Source organism: Aegilops tauschii, chromosome 1, assembly GCF_002575655.3.
Source record: "Aegilops tauschii subsp. strangulata cultivar AL8/78 chromosome 1, Aet v6.0, whole genome shotgun sequence".
In the NCBI taxonomy this organism is placed as follows: domain Eukaryota; kingdom Viridiplantae; phylum Streptophyta; class Magnoliopsida; order Poales; family Poaceae; genus Aegilops; species Aegilops tauschii.
Window position 1 is genome coordinate 253,536,064 of NC_053035.3, and position 19,930 is coordinate 253,555,993.

General features: G+C 40.6%; 2 long non-coding RNA genes across 8 annotated transcripts; one reads left to right on the plus strand and one right to left on the minus strand.

Annotated features, from left to right (window-relative positions):
• Window positions 1–2,970: 2,970 nt before the first annotated feature.
• LOC120976080 (uncharacterized) lies at window positions 2,971–6,835 on the plus strand. The gene is made up of 3 exons (XR_005771378.3): window positions 2,971–3,873; window positions 4,328–5,243; window positions 6,323–6,835. It is a non-coding gene; the product is annotated as an uncharacterized lncRNA (long non-coding RNA).
• Window positions 6,836–12,420: 5,585 nt separating this feature from the next.
• Window positions 12,421–17,552, minus strand: LOC109732697 (uncharacterized). 7 transcript variants are annotated; one of them, XR_002225441.4, is made up of 6 exons: window positions 16,247–17,552; window positions 15,838–15,999; window positions 14,514–14,809; window positions 13,712–13,864; window positions 13,144–13,316; window positions 12,421–12,680 (listed from the first exon to the last, which is right to left on the minus strand). It is a non-coding gene; the product is annotated as an uncharacterized lncRNA (long non-coding RNA). The 7 variants fall into 7 exon arrangements; XR_002225442.4 differs by having other exon boundaries at window positions 15,838–16,064; window positions 16,247–17,548; XR_012180861.1 differs by having other exon boundaries at window positions 15,838–16,455; window positions 17,025–17,535.
• Between the last annotated feature and the right edge of the window lie 2,378 nt (window positions 17,553–19,930).

Here is a 19,930-nt window from a genome sequence, read left to right on the forward strand (position 1 = left end):
TCAATGTGTAAATCTCTAAATGTACAGTCTTTCACGAACGTAGGGAGTAGGTTGAGCACTTGAGCGTGAGCATGTGTGTTGCGTCGTGTGCTGTGTGCCGCATGGGTGCGTGAGTGTTGCGTGCGTCCATGTGTACGTGTGAGTGTTGCATGTTGCATGCATGCCTGCATGAGGCTTTTACTCCCTCCCATTGACATGTTCATATTTCAAGCTTCCTCTGTTCCCTCAACATGGTGATACTCCCTCTGTTCCCAAATACGGAGTAAAAGCCTCCCTCTGTTCCCAAATATGGAGCATTTGTCTTTCTAGAGATTTCAACAAGTGACTACGTACGGAGCAAAATGAGTGAATCTACACTCTAAAATATGTCTACATACATCTGTATGTTGTATTCCATTTGGATGTCTAAAAAGACTATATTTAGGAATGGAGGGAGTAGCAAATAAACATTAAGTTCTCTTATTTTTTCCTACTTGGTCACGGTGCACAACCAAAGATAACTTATTCACCTGGATGGAGGGAGTAGATGGTCAAAGTTTGAAAGAAAATTAATGCATTGCTAAACATAATTTTTTGAGGAAAATGAGTGCATTAATTGAGTGTTTTTGCAAACTACAAAAATTATTCCACCACTCATCATCTACTTTGGTTGATGAGATTTTTGAATTGAGCCCTATAAACCGGAAAGGAGGTAGTACTAGTACTCCTACATTATTGGCGCCGGGTGCCTTAGCCAATGTTTCATCTTGTTGGACATGATGAGCGTACAGGCAAAGGGATACTGTAGATAGGAAGTCTTTGCGATCCATTATTCCACATCTCGGTCAGAGAAAACTATTCAACTAGTCTTCACAGTGAAGTCACAATACACGCTGCAGCAGATGGGACACTTAATTAATAAGCTGAACCAGCGTGTTGGTATTACTAAATCAGCCTTACCTAGTACTGCCATCATGTTTGCCAGTGGAGCACGCTTACGCAAATACGCCTACGCACCTCTCTCCTCCATTAACTGACATATGGGCCCTCTTGAGGTAGACCCACATGTCATCGGTGTAACTATTTATGCTCCGAAGGATGGTATATCCTGGTAGTAGTACTAGTAGAATTAAGATTTAATGCACTTTCTTCCCCGTCTTTCACTCTTCTTCCTCCTCTCTTCCCCATCGTCGGCCGCACACCATTTCCCCCCGCTCACTGCTCACCCGCCCACGCCGTCTTCCTTGTTAGCTCGCGCGTACCATATCCCCCCGCTCACTGCTCGGCCACACACGCCATCTTCTTCGCTCGCCCGCCCGAATCCACTTCCCTACTGGCTCGCAGGCACCGAAAACCCCAATCACTCAGCGCCCTGAAAAACCCTATGGCAGAACCGACTGACACGCAGAGCCGCGATTGGAATTCCCTCCCCGATGTTCTCTTGGAGCAGATCTGTAATCGTATGGACCTGCTTAGCACCGTCCATCTGGCCGCATACTCGGTGTCTTTGTACCATCTACTCGTCTGCAACCGGCCGGCTCTTTTCAAGACACCCTGCTTGCTGATGCACGATCCTCACAGGTGGCCCATACATAGACTTGACGATCCTACGGAGGTTGCCGTGGTGCCCCTCGACATGATACCACTACCCGTCCACCTGTCCTTCATGCGCGGCCACTACTGGGCGGGCATGAAGACCAACTGGATCGTCCTCATCCACCAATCCGGTAGTCCGTGGTGTCTCGTGGATATCTAGACCCAGCGAGAGATCACCCTTCCATCGTTGGATACCTCCGCCATCGAGCCTCGCGGCCCACCGGATACTCCTGCCTACTACGCACGAGACACATCGAGCTTTTGTCTCGACCTCTGTTTGCTGAAGGTTGTAATCTGCGAAGTGCCCACACCATCAGAAAACTACATGGATTACAAGCTCATTGCCTTGTTCAACATGGGATTAGTCTGTCTGGAATCCGGTAGCCATACATGGTTATGGCTCATCGTCAATCCTCTTCAGCCAACATTTCTGTCTGATGCTATAGTGCACGATGGCATCGTTTACGCGGTCGACGCACAGATTGGCTGCCTATACTGGTGGAATCTATCGTCGTGTAATTGTTCTATCTCATCTCATCTTTACCTTATGAATACGACTGCCTGTTCATTGTTACAAATTTAGAATAGATAGTATGTCTATAACCACATCATTGCTATATGTTCCTCTCATTTCTTAGATTTTTATGACCACACATGTTATTGTTAGAGTTGATATGAGAACAATTGGCATCTAATGATTGTTAGAATAGATATTATGAGTATAACCTCATGATTGCTATATGTTACTCTCATTTCCAAGATTTTTATAACAACGCATGTTATTACTTAGAGTTGATATGAGAATAGTAGTAAGTGCTATGGTAGAATATGAGTAGGCCCTGTCATAGCTGTTTTCCTCTCATTGTTACATGGTATTTGAACCATGATATATTGCTAGAATATGAAAGCCATTGGCTTATTTTTTAACTTGGTGTATGATTATGACCACGGCATTGCAATTCTCTGTCTATGATATGTGTCACTGTTATAATAATCTTAATTCCACACATACTCTGAACATGATTGTTTATTTTTGTCCTTTTGGTCTCCAATTTGAATTGTTGCAGCAGACGCACATGCGCTGGCCTTCATATCATACCAGCCGATGGGTGGTGGTTTATCGCTCGTTCAGATGACGGCGGTCATTTGATACTCATTTGCACGTACCAAATTGACCAAACCATTACATCATACCACATGTAGTACAATGCCTGGGGCATTCGTGACATTGATGACTATGGTTGCTTCGTGTTCGAAAAAGATCCCAGCTCCGTTGGGCCCGGCATATTCAACTAGAGGCATGTTTACAGCCTCGACAACCACTCCATGTTCCTCGGGCTCAATTATCCGATCATCCAACCAATCGTCGATCATATCACCGGCGATGATTACCGTGCTATGCAACTTCCATTCGCCAGCGGGAACTGTGTTTACACATCATACCATGAGTTTTATCAATCACCATATCTAGAGATTCGTCGACACAGCTTGTTGCCAGATAATCTTTAGTGTGTGAAAGGCATCAAGCTTCCATGCAATGGATGGCTTTTGCAAACCCGACATGCGGCCATGTGGTTCATGCCAACATCCGGCGCCAGCCGCTGCCGCCCTAACATCCGGCGCCAGATCTCTCCCGCCGCAACCTCCGGCGTCCCCTTGCCCGCCCCAAACTCCCTGCGCCACCATCCCTGGCCCAACCTCTGGCGCCGCCGCCGCCCCTAACTCCGGCGTCGTCTATCACACCCAATTTCCAGCGCCCCAACTTCCGGCGCAAGGGTGCCCAGTCCAGCCCTGCAGCGTCAGGAAGGTCGATTCCATCAGCTGAAGACGTTCAAACAGGGCGAGTGCAAAACAGTGTGCGAGCAGTCTGTGCGGGCATCTATCTCTCCTTCTTTTTTTCATCCTGGTGTCATCGGTCTATCTGCATCGAGGCCATCCTGACGCAGCAGTTGTGTTCGAGGCTGGCTACCTCCTCAGCGTTGAGATCTCCATAGCAGGTCGTACTATGAAGAAGTAGCAAGCCAGACTGAAGAAAAGTAGCAGGTTGAGAGATTCGCCCTCATCAAAAGGGGAGGCAGGCCACCGCCAAATGGAGCAAGATCCTCCTCAGCCTGTGCCTCCACGGGCCTCATCTCCTACTATAGGCGACGACAGTCCCATCCTCCAGCGCGTCGCCGACGAGGCCAACTGCCTACACCGTCTTCGGCTGCAATGATGTCGTCTCGACGAGGCCAACCGCCTACACCGGCTTCGGCTGCAACGACGTCGTCTCTGTTCGTCAACCTTCTCGTCTCCTCTGTACGTCAGTTTGATTGCCTATAAACAAAATTCTATAATTTTCATGTCTGAAATTAAGGAGTTCATTATATCCATTACAAAATAATGTTGAGTTTTTAGAAGTTCTAGTACATATGTTAGAAGAGTTCATTGACAAAACAAAATCATCAGTTCTTAACAGTTAAAAGAAATGAGCTTTGCAATGTTTATGGTGCAGAAAATTTCATGACCGGTGTTCATTTGGGATGAACATTTGTACATACCCTGTTTTTACTTTACTCGTGAGGACTGCGGAGATGAATGTGTTCTATCTTTTAGACTCTGTACGTTTTAGTAGAAGTGAAAAAAATGAACTTCATTAATGCAAAGAATAATCTTTTTTTCTTTGGATAAAACTTATGTTTCTATTGGGAATATCTGGTGTGATCTTTGCTTGTAGTGACCATGAATAGACTAACAATGAATGTTGTTACAGCAGCCAGCAAGGGAAACGGTGGTGTAGCTTGTTGCTTGCAAAGGGATGAGTGGAAGGTGAAGAACCGAAGAAACTGTAGGGACAAAAGTTGGAGGTCTGCTCAACATTTTTGTTAAAGATGCCTCTTTAGTCTTTACAGTTTCAGTCATCCATCGGCCTCGTCCATCACGCTCGTGACCTCCTCAGCGCTGGAGTGAAGGTCGGCTCCTCTGCACTCTACAGTTCGGTTTCTACTGATGTTGTAGCTCCTAAATCCGTCGTGGACACCCCTGTGACACCCCGTGCGTGGCTGGTGGAGCTCAGGCGCCCCACTGCTTCCCCTTCCCATGCATCACGAATCAGGGCGCGACCATAACATGCTAGCAATTTTATGCTTTGGCTGTCAGTAATGTGTTTGCGCTAATGTCTAGTAGGAACTCTAGTTGTACTGATAAAAGAGAACCAAACCATCATATAAGGGAAAAAGCAGCATCTCTCTATCTTTGATCTCTATATGATACAGATATGGACGTATATGCAATTAGCAAAATTCCTCTTTTATATTGCTTATTCACTAATCATTCATGCTTTGTGTCCTAAAAGAAATACAATATGCTCTGTTTGAAAAAAGCATGCGGTCAGTACATGTTTGTTATTATATGGATCTGAAGGTTTAACAAACAAAACATTCAGATTTCTCTTTATTCGTCTAAAGGTTGGAGTGAGGTAGCGCTTATTTCCTATATAGCTGCTCATTTTGGATGCAGTTTTAACAATTAGGCTAGGGCGGCGGTGAGCGTGGGTAGACCGGCCAAACCTTCCCTGCACTGGGTCAACCAGCAGTGTCGCCCACCACTATACTGTCCTACGGCAATGGCCCCAGCCTGGGCAGGCATGCTTTCTGCGACATGCTCCTGCACATGGATGTCTTGGTGAGGTAAAAACTTCTGTTAACTTAACTTAGCTACCTCGACTGATTGAACTGCAGGGGTGTGTGGAGTCTGATATGGTGCTAGTGTTTGATTAATGCAATTTGGAAGAACTTGCGTCTCTAAAAATCAAACTCTGCATTTTGGTGTATTCTTCTTTAGAAGTTCAGGTCATCATAAGTTGCTTCGGTTGAGCTAGTTACTGTTGTGAAAAAGTTCAGCTCGTCATATTTGAACATCGGAAGAAGAGCTGCTGTAGTCTCCTGCTATATGCTTGTTATATGCCTAAATAGTACGGGCTCAACCGAAGCAAGTAGTTATAGTCTCCTGCTATATGCTTAAATAGCATATATTTTTTCTGTATTCTTGTTCGGAAGTTCAGGTCATTCAAAGAGACCAAATAGTACAGGCTCAACCAAATAGGGACAAGTCTACTTGAGTTGCAAAAATATAATGACACAAAAATGCAACACCGCACTCTCCTCAAAATGGTCATCATATTCTTAAGAAGATCGGGATTGCACTATTTGGTCGAGCTAGTACTACCAGACTGGAAAAATTGCGGAGTTGGATTTTAGAGCCTGGACATTTTCAGAAGTGGTCAATTGAACCTGAACCAAAAAGATTGACCTGAAATTCGTTTGAGCTAGTTACTACCAGACTGAAAAAATTGTAATAGGTAAGTGGTATTGTACTATTTTCTATTGTGTGGTAATGCTCGTATCCCATGGCCATGGAAGGTTCAGATGTTGTGCTCTTCTTTTCTAGCTGATTCATGTTCTATTTTGTAGCCTTAATGATATGCTATACACTGATGGCGAGAGTTCAACCATGGCTATACGCCAAGTTCTACTATGGCTATACATCGGCCATCGTGAAGTCCTACTATAGCTCTATGCCAAGTTTAATTATGGTTGTATGTGTGTGCTTCCAGGCTACTATTGAACATGTATTAGCTTTTGTTTTTACGGGTTATAGTCTCCTGCTATATGCTTGCTTTTGCCATCAGCATGTTCATGCAAGTGCCTTTGAAAAATCTGAAATTTAAACTTGTACCTAAAACTGAACTTCTACCTCTTTGCTACAGGTGTGGTCATCGGAGTCCTTAAGCGCTTGCCCTAGTGCTTCTAACTTGTCCATGAAGGCACTGCATAGTGTGCGACCTCCCGTCTGCCGCCGCAGCTGCCCTGTGTCCTCGCGACCTCTGCGGCCAGTCATCAACGCCCTATGAGTGCGCCCTAAGTGTGGCATGGGGAACATGCTAAGCACTATTGTGTGCGTGCATGCCCGCGTTTATGCGTGCACTGTGTGTGCTGCTTATGTGCTGTGATGTATGTTGTATAGATTTTTATGAAGTTCATGTTGTGAACCCAACTAAGTTAGAACACAAAAGTTTAGATCACAGCTGCTTTGAATTTGCTCCGGTAGCAGAAATCTTGTTTCCGTGCTGTTGTACTATGTCCACTTATGTAGTGTTTCTAAACAACTTCTTGTCTGAAGTTCAGTCGTACATGTGGCTGCAAGAAAGTTAGTGTCTGAGCCAAAAAACTGACTATGAGCAACTGTTCGGGTATTTATATTAAAATGTTGTGTGTAGCAATTCGTTGTGTTTATTGAAAAATGAAAAGACAGAAGTTCACCATGCGAAACTTGCATAGTCCAATTGGTATTAAAAAGGCAGAAAATAAAACAACACTAAAGTTCACTAAAAAATGCTACTTTTCACACTGCAAAAATAATAATAATTAACTTCTCATTGTAAAATTTAGTTTTTGTTTCTCTATTCCAAAAAATATAAATAGAAGTAATATGTGGAAGCTATTTGTGTTTGTCTCAAATTAAAATAATTAGAAGAATTGCCTCTATTCGTGCTATGTGTTACACACCTTTCCGAATCAAAAGAGATTAGTTTCATCCATGAGTAAGGTAGGTACAATTATTTTTCAAACAGTTCTATTGCTCGATAGATGTAAGTCTAGAAGAATAAAAGATATTTCAACACAATATAAACCCATGAGATTGCAAAAAAAAATTGGAGTTAAGAGGATGAGAACCAAGAAGTTCATAGATGAAACCTTGGGGAGTTCAATTTTTTTTAAAAGGTTCGATGTTTGTTGCGAAGCTAGGATTTTCTTCACTACTAATGAATAAATCAAGAAATTCAAATTAAAAATAGATGAGCGGTTCGATGTTTATTACAAACCTAGAAATTATTCCGTTAGTAAAAGAAATAAAACCAAGAAGTTCAAATTAAAAAAATTGAGCAGTTTGATATTTCTTTGAAAACTCAAATTTTTCCGGTTACTGAAGAATAAGACCAATAAGTTCAATTCAAAAATAACAAAGAAGTTCAATTTTTAAAAGCAGAGCAGTTTGATATTCATTTAAAAACTCAAATTTTTCCGGTTACTGAAGAATAAGACCAACAAGTTCAATTCAAAGTAACGAAGAAGTTCGATGTTTCTAACAAAACTCTAATTTTCACATTTCTAAAAACACACACAAAGAAGTTCAAATAAAAAAGTTAGAGCGGTTCAATGTCTATAAAAAACTCGGATTTTTTACGTTACTAAAGAGAAGCAGAGAGAAGTTCAAATTGATAAGAGCTAGAAGTTCACGTACTACACGGTGTGAATTTTGTATTAAAAAGGAATGAAAAAGAAAATGCTAAAAAATTTGTTGCTAGAAGTTCAAGTGCTCTACCCGAGAAAGTTCAAAAATTCTTGTGAGAGAGGTTGAACAAAAATACATACAGAAGTTCAAGGTGAAAATAGCGAGAAGTTCAACTACTTCGTTTCAGAAGAGAATAAAAGAATACAAAACTAAAAGCCTAAAAGGTTTGTTGAAAGAAGTTCATGTGCTCCACCTTGCATGGTTCAAAAATTATATTTACGAGACGTATGTCGTTCATTTACATGTTGTTTTAAAAAGCAAAAAACAACGTTGTTTTGCCATTTTAAAAACCGCTCTCAAACGACAACGAATTTGTAACCCATGTCTACATGAAAAACTTGCTGCGATTTATAAGCTTTCCACCGGGTATATTATGTGCCACATTTCGATGAGTGGTTTAAGATTTTCATGTATACCATTTAAAACACGGTTTGATGTATTCAAAAAATCCTTACCTATTGAAAGAAGTTCATAGTGAAAACAACGAGAAGTTCAAGTACTGCAAGCAACGCATTTCATGTGAAAATAAAACTATGGAAAAATAAAAGCTTAAAAGGTTTGTTGAAAGAATTTCAAGTGCACTGTCCGGACAAGTTCAAAAATTCTTGTGAGAGAGGTTCACCTTGTTTTTCCATGTTTGATGTTTTCTGTATAAAAATTGAATACAATTCTTTACGAAAAAAATAAAAAGGTGAAGTTCAAATTGAAATAACAAAGAAGTTCAGAGTTTATTAAAACCTAGGATTTACGTGTTCAAAAAATAAAAAACACAACGCCATTTTTTGCACTTTTAAAAACAACTCATAAACGAAAAAAATGGTTGCTAGAAGTTTAAGTCCTCGGCGAGGAAAAGTTCAAAAAATTCTTGTGAGAGAGGTTCACCGTGTATTTAGATGTCCAAAATACATAAAAAATTTGTTGTTTTTTGTGTTTTAAAATAATTCTCCCGAACCGGAGAGAAGTTCGAAGTGATAACAACCGGAAGTTCATGTACTACATGGTGTGTATTTCATATAAGAAAATACAATAAAGTGAAACAGAGTGAAGTTCAAACAGACAGGCCCCAGAAGTTCAACTACTTCACGTAGTGCAAAAAACAGCACGTCAAAAACAGAGTGAAGTTCAAACAGAGATGCCCAAGAAGTTGAACTACTTCACGTAGTGCATTTCCATTCGCGATGAAGGCAGAAATCATGATCTCGTCATTTTCTAATTTACTTCAGAATGGCAGGAATATCATTTGTGTAAGTTCAAGTCCTTGGTCGGAGAAAGTTAAAAAAATATTGTGAGAAAGGTTTGTACAAAAAGAATATCATTTGTGTAACACTCACGAAATGGATGAGAAAATTACAAACGAAAATATGTCACAGAAGTTCAACGTGAAAACAGCAGGAAGTTCACCAACTACACTGAATGAATTTCAGATGAAAAACTTTTAAAATTGTCGCGAGCATGAGAAAATGATCAACACGGGGAAGTTGTGTGTTTACAGCAGCTTTCCATTGGTATATCACTTGCTAAATTCCGGTGAATAGATGGAGAGCTACGAGCAAAAAAAGCACATGAAAAAACAGAGTGAAGTTCAATTAGACATGGCGAGAAGTTCAAGTTCTTCACGCGGTGCATTTTCAAAGAATCTGTTTCGCGATAAAGGCAGAACGAATGATCTCGCCGTTTTCGAAATTACTTGAAATCGACTGGGAATCAGAGAAAACCATCAACATGAAAAACTTTCGCATTTTCCGTAGTTTTTCAGCGGTATATTATTTGCCCCATTCCGATAAAGTTTGTAGAAATTACGGCGAAAATATGTTTTTAGGCATTTTCAAAATTGACTTAAAACCGTAAGTAATTGGGAGAAACAATATATACCAAAAAGTTTTGCATGTCCTCAAGCTTTCCAACAACATATCATTTGTTGCATTCGGAGGTACGGTAAAAAAATAGCTCAAAAATACGAACTCGGTGTAACTTGTGCCGTTTTCTAAATTACTCTTAAACCATTCAAAATTAGAAAAGACTTTCAACATGAAAAAGTAAGGCATTTTCATAAACTTTCCAAACCCATATTATTTGTCTCAATTGGATTAACTGTTTAGAAACGGCATCGAAAATACGAACTCGGTTGTTCGGTTTGCGAAATTTTATGATTTTTCAAATTACTCTTTAACCATAGGGAATTAGAGAAAACTTTTAAAATGTGGAAGAAGCGGTTTTGCAGCAGCTTTCCAATGCCATATTATTTGCCTCATTCCGATAAACGGTTCAGAGATGCGATTGAAAATACGATTCACGTTTTTTGTTTGAAGAAAAAATGGTTTCCAAAACTGCTCTTAAACCGCTTACATTTTGCCAAAATTTTAACTTGGGTCATGATACTCGTGTCCATAGCTTTTCAACGGTATATGGCAAGCCCCATTTGGGCAATGTTGGCGGAAGTTCAACCTAGCACAGGGGGAAGTTCAGGTCGAACAACTCAGTCAGTAAAATTGCAAAAGACGCAAGTTCATCACGACCCGAGAGCAAAATCTGCCAACGAGCGAGATTCCTATTTAAAACGGGCATTTAGTTGCTAAAAATAGTTTCTAGATTACACTTACATCATATAGAACACAACTGACCCGGATAATTCGCGCGGAGAGACACGGTTGCGAAGATAGCCCGAAGGTCGGGTTCCTACAGACGGAAGTTCAGGCTGTCTAACTCAGGTTCTACAAACGTACTGATATATATACACACATCTAGGCTATTCTGTTACGCGTAACAGAATATTATTCTGTTACCCTACTTGAACTGATGAATTCAAGCGGTTGAACTGACGAAATTCGAGCGGTTGAACTGATGCTTTCTGTTGCTGTTAAAAATTGTCTTCTTTAGTTCAAATTTTTTTGCAATTTTTTTTCGAAACGGGGCGTGTAATATATCGTTGGAAAGCTCTTGACATCCACATTACAATCTTATAATTTTTTTTCGCAAAAAATTATGATTTAACAGCAGCTTTGAAAAAACTTTTTTTTTCAAAACCGAAAACGCGAATCGTATTTTGGACTTAATTTTTAAACGGTTTGTCGGAATTGAGCAAATGAGATGGCCTTGGAAAGCTTGTGAAAATACACATCTTCCATATATCTACTATTTTTTTCAAATTCTATATGATTTAAAAGTAATTTGAAAAACGGTGAAATTCTAGGTGAAACATTTTTTCACTGTTTTTTGCAAACGGTTTGTCGGATTGACGCAAATGATACGGGTTGGAAAGCTATGGAAAATACGCAACTTTTGCGTATATAATTTTTTTCTAATTCCTTACGGTTTAAATACGAATTCAGATATGGTTAAAATTGGTTTTGAACGCGGTTTTTTTAAAAAGTTTGTCGAAATGGGGCAGATAATATACCGTTGGATAGCTATCGAAAATGCGAAACTTAGTCACGTTGGACGTTTTCTCTACTTCGGAACCGTTTAAGAGTAATCTTGAATACGGCATGACGGATCCTGCTGTTTTCTCGTCTGAAAAACAGAGTAGTCGTACTGATATATGTGTATGTTTGTACTGAGCTATTTTCTTAGAGTAATTTTAAATGGTTCCAAAAAAGGTACTTGTAATGATGCTTGCATGGGTTTGTACTAAGCGTGTTCTCACTAACTAGACTTTGCTCTGTTTTTTGGGTAATATTTTTCTCGTAAATTTTCAATGGTTTACTGTATCCTAACCCTGAACTTGCATGGTTTATATTGTTGAACTGAATGTTATTGTATCGTCAGCCCTGTACTTGCATGGTTTATATCATCGAACTGAATGATAATTTTTTTCAAAAAGAAAATATTTTTTATTCTTTCATTTTGAACTAAACATTTTTTACAACGATGTTCTAGACTTCTCTTATTTTATGACTTGTACTTTTACCATTTGAATTGCATGGGGTTTCCTTTTGCTTGAACTTTTACATTTTGAATTTCTGTCATTTCTTTTATTCCGAACGGACCACCGTTTTAACTTGTACTGATCAATATTTTTATTTAAACCATTTTTCTTTTGTAGAACGGACCACCGTTTTTGTTTGTACGGATCAGTTGTAGAACTTGGACGTCAATGTCACAGAATTAATTTGTGAACTTCTCACGTTTTCTTTTAAAGTTGTTTTTTCCCTCGAACTTTATTGGCACCAAATTTTCTTTTCCGTGCCTCTCGAACTGATGCGATTTTTTTCGACGAGTACGTACCAAATTTCTATGTACTGTTATGTTTTTAACACACACACATATTGAATTGTTCCCACATTTCATTATGAATTTATTATATATAAAAGTTGAACTATACGACACTTTTTAAATGAATCTAACAAGTATTTTCCCTCGCTAAACTTCCAAATGTTTTTCACGTGGGCATAACATCAAACAGGCAAGGGCGAAAAATAAAAACAGGAAGAAATCAGTTTTTAGCTATTTACTGTATAAGTATATCATCCAACGTGTACTCGGTGTCAACTTGCATAACATGACACGGAGAGCAATAGCAACATCATACAATTAGCAATAGATAGCAACTCAATACAACAACATAACACACAATATATCTTTTTCTACACACAATGCCATGATTTATTATACATAATTGTTGGCAAGTACATGTCAAGCAAAACAATTTTTCAACAAAAATGCCTTCTTTTGAGTAGTGCATGTCAAAACAATGATATTTTATTTTCTTGATCCTCTGAATTTGGGCGAAGAGAATGTAACAAGAGAAGTGAAGCAATGCCACCACCTAGTACCTGCATTTAGTACAATTCTATTTGAGATCGTAGCTTAAGGCAGTGAGGTTGCAAGTTCAAACACATGCCTGAAATGAACTCAAAAAAGAAACTGAACTCCAACTACAATAAGAATTTTTAACTGAATGAAATTTATAAATTGAACCGAATTGAAAGAAGAAATTGGACATCATATGTACAACAAGAAATAAACTTGAGCAGTATCAGCTACTAAACAAAAAGCTTTACTAAACCTAGAGATTATATATTGGTGAAATTTTTCTTCCTACAGAACCATTAATCAAATACATGTACTTTTGCTAGGTTTTAGCAACATGATAAGTAGTAGCAGTACTACTCTAGGTGGCAAAGTAGTAGTGCCACAAAGGAAGGCCACCATCAACAGTGCGTACTACCGCGACACAAAGAGATACCTCATCTGTCCATTACTAGGAGAAATTCGGGGGTAAAGTAAAGGGCAAACCTTGCTTGCGCTGCCCGCACCGGCTTGCTCATATGCGTTGCTGCAGAATGATGGATCCCCTCCCTGCTGCCGAACAGCTGCGCTCGGTGGTCGCCGGCGAGACAGCAGATGGAATGGATCCTCCTGAGCACCATCTCCGACGCCATGTCTACCCCCTCTCTTCTAGCTTTCCCCTGCTTAGGTACAAGTAGATGTACTGAAAAGAATTCAAAAGATGAACTAAAAACAATTGAAGCTCTTCAAAAGCATCCAGGAGAGATAACAAAAAACTAAAACGCGCAGGCAACACAGTTACTAGAACCAGGCCATAAGGACTAGAACCAAAACTATCAATATAAGTTGATGTTTTTTTGTAGGTTTTTGGGAATGAGAATACCTTTTTTTTGCAATTATATAAAAGTTTTAAAATGTGTACTACTCCATAACAAATGTTTATACTGCACATGTCCATAAATATTAGCTTTTTATTTGGCAACAAAGAAACATCAAAAAGGATATTTCATTTCTTGTAAGCATATCAACAAACAGCTTGATAGCAGCAGGAATAGAACAAGTTCTTAGTTCTTACCATTGGGGACCTGCCCACTTGCGTGATCTGACGTCCACTCGTGCGAGTAGACCTGACGCACACACCATCGGGGACCTGCCCACTGTGCGAGATCGAACTGAACCCGCTCGTGATGCCAAGGCTGACTGAACTTACGGTCTCTCGAGATCTCAACTGATTGTGTTACAAATATACATACAAATCCAAACGAGCTCATGTGAGTGCATATTAAAAAGATAATCGAGTTCATCTATATTAATCGGAGAAGTTCAAACAGAAACTTTTCTTGAAAAAATGTACTGTTTTTTGCTATAAAAACTATAGTCATCTTGCCAACCATGTATATTAACCATGTATAAAAAATGTACTGTTTTTACTGTTCTGGGCATAGTCAATATAGTTGGACTGAGACGCTTAACCAGTTGAACTGAGACAGCCCATGGAGGAAGGAGTTCTTGTCTTAATATAGGCAGCATTTTTTACAAGAATCACTCGAACATCTTTAAAAAAAGACAACAATGACCACTTTTTTAACTGCCTGAGTAAACAACCCGCCAACTTATAGCAATTGATCACTTGTACTTATAGGAAATAGAAAAAATAACTAAGCTTGCATCACCAAAATCTACAGTTTTTCTGAAGTGATAACATATGTAAAAACTTAGGTCAATTGGTGCAACCCACACAGTTGAACTAGTGTAATATATGTAGTCGAACGGATGTAATTATTTGTAGTTGAACTAATTGGAGACCTGGCAACGCAACAACATTTTCAGAATATGCTACATGAAAAGAGGAAGGGCGGAGGCATTGAGATGCATACCTAAGGCACACACGCATCAATCGCACGCATGCGCACATGTGGTCGACGGCGGCGCTGCGACCTGTGGTGTGCTTGCTGCCTTGAATGTGCACCATAGCATTGTCCTGCAGCTGGAGGAGAACGCGTCCTGCAGCTAGAGGAGGACACTACTTGAAGCTGGAGAGATGCGAGTGCGCGGTCGTGGGTGACGATGGCCAGGCCTCATCGTTGCGTCGGTGAACGGCCTATGGTGTCGGCGGTGAACGGACTATGGTGCCGACGGTGAACGGCCTGGGAGCTGCTGTAGCTCGAGCGTTCTGCATAAGTATCCGTTAAGAAAAATATGAGCCCTGTATTATCAGCACAAACCACTTCTATAGCTATTCATCTCACTAGCATTTACATAAACTACTAAGTAGCACAAAAAAGGCTTGCATTAATCGAGCACAAAAAATCACCTCTGTTGGACGCACAGAGTGCTAATGTATTCTAAACTTCCATGGTTGTGCAGCAAAATAAGAAGAAGAAAATTCCTTTGTCATACTAATAATTTGTTTAGAAAAGAATTTGAAACACACAAAACTGCCAATAGTGGCCACCTAGGGATTTATATGAACACCCACCAGGCACAAACGCTACACACAACTCACGAGATAATTTCCTACACAGAGTGCTTCAGAGATAACTTACAGTTTAGTATGAATTATGTGTAAAAGTATCTAGCACCAATGCTATGATGAAATGGATCTTATGCTATTGCAGGGCATTTTTCATCACAAGAACTATGTTTAGGTTGGCACTCACCACTAAGCCCATCTACCTACAACCCAAAGGTGCACACGTGGAATCGTCGACATGGAAAAATAATTGAAAAGCAAAAGCATAACCTGTTCCACCATGCATCATGGTTTGCCCTACTTTGGGCGCTAATTTTGAATCACTAACACAAGAACTGGCCGAACAGCAAAGTACAGTAGCGGTTGAGAAAAAATCAAAAAAACTTCTACATGGTTTCTTTTTAACTCCCGATTTTTTCCCAGTAAAGAAAATTTAGACAATCCATCAAACTTACTCGCCTCTTGAGTATGAACTTTTTAGATTTTGATCGGTGAACTTACCGACCCCCAAAAACACCAGAATACATGCTAACTCATAAAAATAGAATACATTAAAAAATTTCTCAGCAATAATCCTCGAACTTTCTAACATTTTTTAAGAAACACAAGCCAACGATAGTAAAATGAAAACAACAGGGAAATACAGTTTCCCTTGAGCTATGTGTCACGAACTTGCGCTAAGTAAAGCAAAACATCAGTACATCATCATTTGGAGAGAGAAAAATCACCTCCCCTGTCCACATCGAACGTCTCAGTGAACTGCAATCGGCCAGTCCCCATACAAAATCAAAAGCTTGTTTATATTCTATTTGATCGCCGCTTCACCTCCGGTCAAGTTTTATCATTGAAATCTGGGATTTTCTTTTAGAATTCAGAGTAAGAAGTATTGGCTGAAACAAAAGAGTACTCATGCAAGTTAGTCTCTTGTTCTTGCGCCTAGTAGAGTTACTTCTCACTGAAAGCAAAATAGTGAATTTATCAGAATCCATTGATGAACAATTCTTTTATAATACAGTGCATGTTCGGACAGTTTTTGCAGTTTCGTTTGAATGGGCTACATGTTCAAGGCTCTAGACAAATCTCTAGTTTCAGGATGAGCTTTTTATATATAAAAGTTTCAGAATGAGTTGAACACACCTTTTCGTATTGATTGCAATTCAGATCTACATATTTTCAGATGTTCACAGTAGCTATTCGTTTGTCACAGTAGAGGGCAGCCGCTCAATGCGGCGCTTGTATCTAATGCGGAGCTGCAGCAGGGCCCCGTCCTCCAACCACAGCGACTTGACCCTCCTGTTGCCACTACAGATTTGGCGCGGCCGTCATTTGCCGAAGCTTGGACTGAACTGAAGCTTAAAACAAGAATTGAACCGACCTGAATCTTAAAACAATAATTGACCTGAACTAAAACAAGAAATTGAACGGAACTAAAATAATTAATTGAACTGAGTGTGTCTGTATTTTGTAGTGCCAATACTTAGAAGAACAAAAAGTTCAATTTACAATCTTTACAATAGTTCAAGTTCTGAATCAAAACTCTGGAATCATTCTGATTCAAAAATAATATACCTGAACTTATGTCTGAAAATAGAATAGCTCGTACGACATTTTCTGAACTTTTTTTTGTGGCTTATACCTGAACAACAGGCATGGACTTTTTTCAGATTTTGTGGTTTAAACTTTTACACAAAAATTTACACTGTACTGTCCATAACAAGAAATTAACCAAAGAAAAAACTAACTTATGAAGGAAACATTTCTTTGTCTTTGTTTTGAGCTTTCGTTTGTTCAGATTTTTGAACTCCTGAAGCAGTTATATCTGAACTTGCATGACTCATTTTTTATTTTCAGTTGAAAGTGTGATATTTTCAGAAAATGCTACATAAAAAGAGGAAGGGGAAAGGCCAGACCACACCATTGCGTGGTTGAACGGCCTCGTGTGTCAACGGTGAACGTATTGTGGTGTCGGCGGTGAACGGCCTGGAAGCCGCGGTGGCGCGAGGATGGACAGGGGCAGTGCACGGAGGGTAGGCTAGTGGCGAGGTGGTGCGAAGTGGAGGGTGGCCAGGGGCGGTGCAGGATGGAGGGAGGACGCCGGAGTTGAGGAGCAGGGGCAAGGCGAGGTGGGAGCCGGGAGGCCGCCGGGATCCGGGAGCGACGACTGGCATCCGGACCAGCGCCCTAGGAAGGAAAGAAGGTGGCGCGGGACGGAGGGCGGCCGGATGGGACGGAAGGAGGCCGGCAGGTGGTTGGGGCGGCGGCTACGGCGAGAGGTGGGGGCGGCAGCCACGGCGGGCGGTGGGGGCGTCAGCCGCGGCGAAAGGTGGAGGCGGCGGCTGCGGTAGAAGGTGGAGGCGCGCGGCAGGAGGTGGGGGGGTGTGAGGCGCGTCGGCGGGAGGGGCAGGTGCGGGTGCAGCGTGTAATGGGCGGAGGTGGGTTCGGGCAGTCTTCGTCGGAAACAGATCGGCCCCCTATAAGAGGGTGAGAGTAACTGTTACTTGTTGGTGAAAGCGTTGTCTAATGAGAATTATGAGCATAATTGGTTTGATGTCAAAAATTGGCATGCCGATGTTTGGCATTGTGTCAAATATTGGCTACTACTTGGTTGGTTACCGAATCGTCTTGCCATCTCATAGAAAGTTGCCAATAGTTGGCAAGTGTTGGTATTGCCAATATTTGGCAATGTCAGCATTTGGCTAGCCAAATGTTGGCAGCAAACCAATCATGCTCTATATTTTGTATTACTCATGTAGCCTACAAGGTCTGTCGCACAGCCTTGTAACTTCTTATACTTCATTTTTAAATTTATACTAGTCCTTTATACCGTATATTGCGCTACTCGTACAACTACCTCCCTCCTGGTTTATTGGTCCCCTTCATAATTGATGTCAAATTTTGACCAGAAATTTCACTAACTAAATGTTAATGCATGTCATAAAAAATTATATCGTTTTATTCGTATTTGAACATAGTTTCCAGTGAAATAATTTTTGGTGACATGAATTGACATTTTGTTAGTTAAACCTGTGGTTAAAATGTGACATTAAATACGACTAGTAAGTACTATAGTAGCAGTACTAGTATACGTGGGTCAAATTATTCATCATGTCCTCGCATTGAATTGACGTGACAACACGCTGCGCATGAGGTGACACAAGAACCCCGGCAGCGTGTTCGGGTATTGTGGACTTTAGATTTGGAGTACTACCACTTATCTGTCGAAATCTTTCATCATTCACTTAAAACAGTCAATTGATCATATATTGAGTACCATATAATTAGAATTAACCGATGCAACTCCAAGAAGGATTGGCTGGTGCTGCCGGCTGGCGTCAAGTTCGATCCCACGGATCATGAGCTGATCGAGCACCTTGAGGCCAAAGTGAGTGCTGACAGCGCAAGATCTCACCCACTCATCGATTGGTTCATACCAACCATCGGCAGCGAGCACTGCATATGCTACACCCATCCTAAGAAACTTCTAGGTAAGACGCCGATCGGCCGTCTACTTGCACAAACATATTTCTTTGTTTATAGCTTTATTTTTCTTTTTACGCGTAGACCTAGTGAAGCAATTACAATTTGACAGTTAATAAATAGTGAAACAAGTGACTGCAACATGCCAAAGATGTTATGAAAATGCCAACTACGTACACTAAAACTTGTATTCAACAATACTGCAGGTATCACACTGAGTGACCTAAGTAAGTATTTCTTCCAGCGCAATTCCAGGGCGTTCGGAAGGGGAACGTGTACGCGTCGCAAGATACAGTCGGAGTGCGGCATTCACGCGATGTGGCACAAGACCGGCATACCTTGTCGGTTATGGTTAACGGCCGGCAGACGGGCAGCAAAAAGGTCCTGCTGCTGCACACCAACAAGAGCTTCGACCAGCAGAGGACCAACTGGGTGATGCACCAGTACTACCTCCGGGATATGGAGCAAGAGAAGGAGCGGGAGCTGGTCCTCTGCAAGATTTTCTACCAGACGAACACTAGGCCCAGGACTAAAAAGATTATAAGTTAGTTTAGTATTGGTACTTATACTACCTTGTCGTCCGCTAGTTGGTATTGTTGTTAACGATCTTTCGGTATGAACTTGGTATTTGCTTCCAACCATCATGCCGAGGGTCGACATGGATATAAATTGAATCATTTGTTTCGAAACGATTTTTCAGGCACCTGATTTTTATTTGATGGGTAGCATAAGCACCTGCCGTTCGAATTCCCAGTTCTCCAAATTTTTCGAAACAAGTGCGTGAACTTATTATCACGATGAAAGAACATTATACCTGCTGGATCCCAGTTATCAGTCTATACTTGCAGAATTCTCTCGTTTATTGAGCAGGTATATTGTTTTTTCAGGTCGAGCAAGTTTCAACTGGGCTGTAAACTGCCCAGGCTTGGTTTTGTTTTTAACAGGCCCAACCCATGACGATAATGGGGCAATAAGATCCAGCAAGTATCTACTGGCCTCTAGCCCACCAGCGTTAGTTATATTTTGTCTTACAATATCCGCAGGCAGTTTTTTTACTGAATCAAACACACAGCCCAGTTCTATTTTCCTATTGAAACGCCATGTCCTATTTCTGTTTTCTAATCTCTACCTATAGTTTTACTTGTTCATATACACGTATCATTATATTGAAAATACATAAAGTTCCCTTTTCATTACATCCTTATTTTTTTTGTTTTCCCTCCCAGCGCTGATTTTTTTACCACTGGTTTTCCCTTAAACAAACTCAATTGTCCCACGTCTTGCTTGCTTACAAAAACAAAACGATTTTTTTGGCCAATCAATAAGTTCTTAAAAAATGTTTAT